Source organism: Mandrillus leucophaeus, unplaced genomic scaffold (genome assembly GCF_000951045.1).
Source record: "Mandrillus leucophaeus isolate KB7577 unplaced genomic scaffold, Mleu.le_1.0 Scaffold137, whole genome shotgun sequence".
Taxonomy (NCBI): Eukaryota; Metazoa; Chordata; class Mammalia; order Primates; family Cercopithecidae; genus Mandrillus; species Mandrillus leucophaeus.
In genome coordinates, this window is record NW_012101332.1 from 1,840,611 (window position 1) to 1,845,925 (window position 5,315).

The window sequence follows — 5,315 nt, forward strand, 5'->3', positions numbered from 1 at the left end:
GGAAAGGCAGTTAAACTTATACTGGTGAGGGGATGGCTTCTAGACACCAATGGAGGACAGAGTGTCTCTGTGAACTTTCTGGGGGCACTGGGGAAGGTATTTGTGCACAGAAAAGACTAATGAGGCTGGGCACGGTGGCTCACGCCTGTAATCCCAGCACTTTGGGAGGCTGAGGCAGGTGGATCACCCGAAGTCAGGAGTTCGAGACCAGCCTGGCCAACATGGTGAAACCCTGTCTTTACTAAAAATAGAAAAATGAGGTGGGTGTGATGGCGCCTGCCTATAATCCCAGCTACTTGGGAAGCTGAGGCATGAGAATCACTTGTAACCAGGAGACAGAGGTTGCAGTGAGCAGAGATCTCGCCACTGTACTCCTGTCTGGGTGACAGAGTGAGACTCTATATATATATTAAAAAAAAGACCAATGACTTCCTGGTGTTTGTTGTTGTTGTTGTTTTGTTTTGTTTTGTGTTTTGAGACAGAGTCTTGCTCTGTCGCCCAGGCTGGAGTGCAGTGATGCGATCTCGGCTCACTGCAACCTCTGCTTCCCGGGTTCAAGCGATTCTCCTGCCTCAGACCCTGGCTAAGTTTTGTATTTTAATAGAGACAGGGTTTCACCATATTTGCCAGGCTGGTCTCAAACTCCTGACCTCAGGTCGTCCGCCTGCCTCAGCCTCCCAAAGTGCTAGAATTACAGGCGTGAGCCACCGCACCTGGCTCACTTTTGTATTTTGTATGACTTCCTGTTTTAAGTTAATTTTCTTTCATTTTTATTTTTATGTTTTAGAGACAGGGTCTCTCCATGTTGCCCAGGCTGATCTCGAACTCCTGGCCTCAGGCAATCCATCGGTCTTAGCCTCCCAAAGTGCTGGGATTATAGGCATGAGCCACTGCGCCCAGCCCTTAAATTAATTTTCAATGTATTAAAGCTACCAATGTAAACATTGTTTTCCTTAAGCTTCAAAGTTCTACTTACAGATACTATTCTATTTATAAACCTAATACATTTTAGCAGTCACTTTTAGGGAGGCCTTTGATTAATGTCCAACCAATTCCAGTTGCAGCAGCTTCACATTCCATTTAGAATCTTAATTACATTCTGTTCAGTGCTCTGCTTTCACAAATTTAGACGGTTCGATTTTTTTGGGAAGCTCAACAGACACTTCTAAGAAGCAAAACCTTTCCAAGTACTTAACTTTTTTTTTTCCCCGAGACGGTGTCTTGCTCTGTTGCCCAGGTTGGAGTCCACTGGCGCAATCTCGGCTCACTGCAAGCTCCGCCTCCTGGGTTCACGCCATTCTCCTGCCTCAGCCTCCTGAGTAGCTGGGACTACAGCCACATACTGGCTAATTTTTTGTATTTTTAGTAGAGATGGAGTTTCACTGTGTTACCCAGGATGGTCTCGATCTCCTGACGATGTGATCCGTCCACCTTGGCCTCCCAAAGTGCTGGGATTACAGGCATGAGCCACCGCGCCTGGCCAGTACTTAACTCTTACAATAAATTAAACATATCAAGATCTTTAAAACATCCCAGTAGCATTTACTTACCTAGAGTAAAATTCTTTTACTCACGCTTCAGTGAAAAATTACAAGTCCACAGCAGTGAATTTACACAATTACATTTTACCTTGGAAGACTTAAATTTACAGGATAAACGTGTCACATTTCCTAATATGCCAAACTCTTTTTTTTTCCCCAGATGGAGTTTAGCTCTGTCGCCCAGGCTGGAGTACGGTGGCGCTATCTTGGCTCACTGCAACCTCTGCCTTCCGGGTTCAAGTGATTCTCCTGCCTCAGCCTCCCGAGTAGCTGGGATTACAGGTGCCCGCCCGCCACCATGGCCAGCTAATTTTTGTATATTTAATAGTGATGAAGTTGTTGGCCAGGCTGGTCTCCAACTCCTGACCTCGTGATCTGCCTGCCTTGGCCTCCCAAAGTGCTGGGATTACAAGTGTGAGCCACTACGCCTGGCCTCCAAACTCTTTTATTTTTAAATTTATTTTTATTTTTTATTTTTGAGACAGAGTCTCACTCTGTCACCCAGGCTGGAGTGCAGTTGTGTGATCCTGGCTCACCGCAACCTCGGCCTCCCAGATTAAAGCGATTCTCCTGCCTCAGTCTCCTGACTAGCTGGGATTACAGGTGCGTGCCACCACGCCAGGCTAATTTTTGTATTTTTAGTAGAGACAGGGTTTCACCATGTTGGCCAGGCTGGTCTCGAACTCCTGACCTCATGATCAGCCTACCTCGGTCTCCCAAAGTGCTGGGATTACAGGCATGAACTACTGTGCCTGACCCAAACTCTTTTAAACATTACAAATACTTAAAATACCAAATAGCCCAGATGATTTTTTTTTTTTTTTTTTTTTTTGAGATGGAGTCTTGCTCTGTCGCCCAGGCTGAAGTGCAGTAGTGCGACCTTGGCTCACTGCAACCTCCACCGCCCGGGTTCAAATGATTCTTCTGCCTCAGCCCCCCAACTAGTTGGGATTACAGGTGCACACCACCACTCCTGGCTAGCTTTTATATTTTTAGTAGAGACGGGGTTTCTCCATGTTGGCCAGGCTGGTCTTGAACCCCTGACCTAAGGTGATCCACTCACCTCAGTCTCCCAAAGTGCTGGGATTACAGATGTGAGCCAACGTGCCCAGCCTGAGGATTCTTAAATATAACATAAAAGTCTTAATTCTGGGGCTTTGATTTCCTTCATCTCTCTATTCAATTTTAAGCCTTCCTGGCTGAACATGAAAAGACACACATAAGAAAACAATTTTACTGGCCAGGCACAGTGGCTCACGCTTGTAATCCCCGTACTTTGGGAGGCCAAAGTAGGAGAATCACTGGAAGCCAGGAGTTTGAAATCAGCTTGGGCAACAAAGGGAGACCCTGTCTCTGTTCTTATTTATTATTATTATTATTATTATTATTTTACTTAATTAATTTATTTTTTGAGACGGAGTCTTGCTCTGTCGCCCAGGCTAGAGTGTGGAGTGCAGTGGTGTGATGTCAACTCATTGCAACCCTCCGCCTCACGGATTCAAGTGATTCTCCTGCCTCAGCCTCCAGAGTAGCTGGGATTACAGGCACCTGCCACGACGCCCAGCTAATTTTTTTGTGCAGTTTTAGTAGAGATGGGATTTCACCATGTGGGCCAGGCTGGTCTTGAATTCCTGACCTTAAATGATCCATCCACCTTGGCCTCCCAGAGTCCTGGAATCACAGGTGTGAGCCACCGCACCTGGCCTCTTATTTATTATTGTTTTTTTTTGTGGTGGGGACAGGGTCTTACTCTGCAGCCCAGGCTGAAGTGCAGTGGTGTAATCATGGCTTAGTGCAACCTCAACTTCCTAAGCTCAAGCCATCTTCCCGCTTTTGCCTTCCGAACAGCTGGGACTACAGGTGCGTGCCACCATACCCAGCCAATTTTTCTATTTTTTGTAGAGACAGGGTTTTGCCATGTTGCCCAGGCTGGTCTAGAACTCCTGACCTCAAGTGGTCCACCCACCTCGGCCTCCCAAAGTGCTGAGATTATAGGCGTGAGCCACTGTACCTGGCCTCCTGCCTCTATTCTTAAAAAAAAAAAAGAGAAAAGATAACAATTTTGCTAGCGAGGTGAGATTAATTCTTGGCCAGATAATTTATTATTGGAAAGGGAGTTTTGACTTTCTAGTTATGGAAAAAAACCTTAGCCTGGCATGGTGGCTCACACCTGTAAGCCCAGCACTTTGGGAGGCTGAGGCAGGAGGATCACTGGAGCCCAGGAGTTCGAGACCAGCCTGGGCGACCTAGGGAGACCCCCATCTCTACAAAAAATTTAAAAAATTAGATGGGTGTGGTGGCACGCATCCATGGTCCCAGCTACATGGGAGGCTGAGGTGGGAGGGTCGCTTGAGCCCAGGAGGTCAAGGCTGCAGTGAGCTGTGTTCGCACCACTGCACTCTAGCCTGGGCAACAGAACAAGACGCTGTCACAAAACAAAACAAAAAAAACAACCTTTTCAAAAACTCTGCTGAGCCCTTTTAAAATTGTTACCATAACAAATGGACTTCGTGGGCTACAAAGGTTTGGTCCTCTGGCCTTCGATCTGGGTTCATGGTGTACCATCAGCTCACTTTCCTAACCAGTGACATTAGAGGGATGTCTGTAGCTACCCAGGTGGCTTGAGGCTGGACTGGCGTCAGCCAGTCTCTCTGACGCCCAGCTCTATTCCACATTCCTTCTGCATTCCATCTCACCGTCTGGCCTGGCCACGGCCCCTGAGAGTAGTTACATGATGCCTGGCGTGCAGATGATACTCCCTGTCACCCCTTTGGCTGGCTTTCCCCCTGGCCAGGCTGATGTTGGGGTTGTGACCCAGAGATGAACAGGCAGGTCTCAGAGGGCCCCTTGGGGACGCTATAGATTGTTCCTGGGAGGGATCGGCTCTCACAATGTCGACAGAGTGCAAGGGGGATGCAACTCATCTGTCATCTACCAGCCTAGGGGCGGCACCGTGTGCAGCTGCCAGGCTCAGATTACAAACCTCAGAGGCTGGAGGCTTGGGAGAGGAGCCCATGTTGGGGGAGGTCAGATAACAGGCTTTGGGCAGGCTGGAGGAGGATGGAAGGGGGAGGCTGGCCAAGCAGCCTCCAAGCCCAGGCCCTGACACCAGTCAATCCAGAGATGAGCGCCTACTGCATGCAGCACCTTTTTGTTTTGTTTTGTTTCTTTCTTTGAAACAGGGTCTCACTCTGTTGCCCAGGCTGGAGTACAGTGGTGCCATCATAGCTCACTGTAGCCTCTAACTCCTGGACTCAAGCATTCCTACTGCCTCAGTCTCCTAAGTAACTGGGATTACAGGTGTGCACCACCATACTCAGCTAATTTTTTGAATTTTTTTTTTTTTTTTTTTTTTTGAGACGGAGTCTTGCTCTGTCCCCCAGGCTGGAGTGCAGTGGCGCGATCTCGGCTCACTGCAAGCTCCGCCTCCTGGGTTCACGCCATTCTCCTGCCTTAGCCTCCCAAGTAGCTGGGACTACAGGTGCCCGCCACCACACGCGGCCAATTTTTATGTATTTTTAGTAGAGACGGGGTTTCGCCGTGTTAGCCAGGATGGTCTCGATCTCCTGACCTCGTGATCCGCCCGCCTCAGCCTCCCAAAGTGCCGGGATTACAGGCTTGAGCCACCGCGCCCGGCCTTTTTTTTTTTTTTTTTAATTAAATTGAAACAGTTTCGCTATGTTGCCCAGGCTGGTCTTGAACTCCCGGGCTCAAGTGATGCTCCTGCCTCAGCCTCCCAAAGTGCTGGGATTACAGGTGTGAGCCACCACGCCT